Source organism: Gossypium arboreum, chromosome 9 (genome assembly GCF_025698485.1).
Source record: "Gossypium arboreum isolate Shixiya-1 chromosome 9, ASM2569848v2, whole genome shotgun sequence".
Classification (NCBI taxonomy): domain Eukaryota; kingdom Viridiplantae; phylum Streptophyta; class Magnoliopsida; order Malvales; family Malvaceae; genus Gossypium; species Gossypium arboreum.
This window is the reverse complement of record NC_069078.1, coordinates 13795284-13796368: the sequence shown is the minus strand read 5'-3', so window position 1 is coordinate 13796368 and position 1085 is coordinate 13795284. Positions and strand designations below refer to the sequence as shown.

Below are 1085 nucleotides of genomic sequence, written 5' to 3'. Positions count from 1 at the left end.
AACATTCTGGATTATTCATTCCACCTACATTTGTATCGCATTGCATCACTGGATTCACCTGCGTAGAAAAATATAAACCATCAATTTTCTTATTTAGTTCTTTTACTTTGTTTAATAACATGGTGTTGCATCTAAATTAAACACACCAGCTGCTTTTATCAGTTTCATCCTCATGACTTGTCACTGATAATTATTCAATGTCTTCTCCTCAATAAACTCATAGACTGCCTTGGGTGTTTTATTGTTAAGTTTACCACCAACTGCTGCATCAATTAATTGCCTAGTTTGAGGGATTCAAACCATTATAGAAGGTTTGAACTTGTAACCATAAAAGTAAACCATGATGAGGGCACCATCTTAATATATCCTTGTATGTCTCCCATGCATCATATAAAGTTTCTAAATCGATTTGAACAAAAGAAAAGATGTCATTCCTCAACTTGGTCATTTTAGTTGGTAGGAAGTACTTCAAAAAAAAAAATTTATCTGTCATTTGAGCCCATGTAGTGATGGAACCTCACGGTAAAGAGTTTAACCATTGTTTTGCCTTTTTCCTCAACGAGAAAGGGAACAACCATAATCAAATGGCATCATTAGTGTCACCATTAATCTTGAAAGTGTTGCAAATCTCTAAGAAATTGGCTAAATGAGTATTTGGATCTTCATCTTGCAAACCATCGAATTGAACATACTACTGTACCATCTGAATAGTGTTCAACTTCAGCTCGAAATTATTTGCAGCAATGGTAGGTCTTATAATACTTGATTCAGCCCTAATCAGAGTGGGTTGGGCATAATCATACATAATGTGAGGAATAGGATCTATATGAGGTAGCTAAATATTCTAATTATCATCCATCTCCTCGATAATATTGTTGTCCTCTTGTTCGTTTACTATATTTTGTCGACTCTGCCTTGCTTCTCTAACCTCTCTATGATTTCTGCGAATAGTTCTTTCAATTTCACTATCAAAAAGCAATGGTCCCGACTGGTTTCCTCTAGTCATAGACCAAAAGAACCTACCATAAGCCAACAAGAGAAAAATTAAAATGTAAAAGTTAAATTAAAACAAAAATATAAAAATA

The 1085-nt window shown here is 34.0% G+C and overlaps 1 non-coding gene across 1 annotated transcript; it reads left to right on the top strand.

Moving 5' to 3' along the window:
• The first annotated feature begins 335 nt into the window (after positions 1-335).
• On the top strand, positions 336-442 carry LOC128281008 (small nucleolar RNA R71). The gene has a single exon (XR_008271225.1). It is a non-coding gene; the product is annotated as a small nucleolar RNA R71 (small nucleolar RNA).
• Positions 443-1085: the final 643 nt, after the last annotated feature.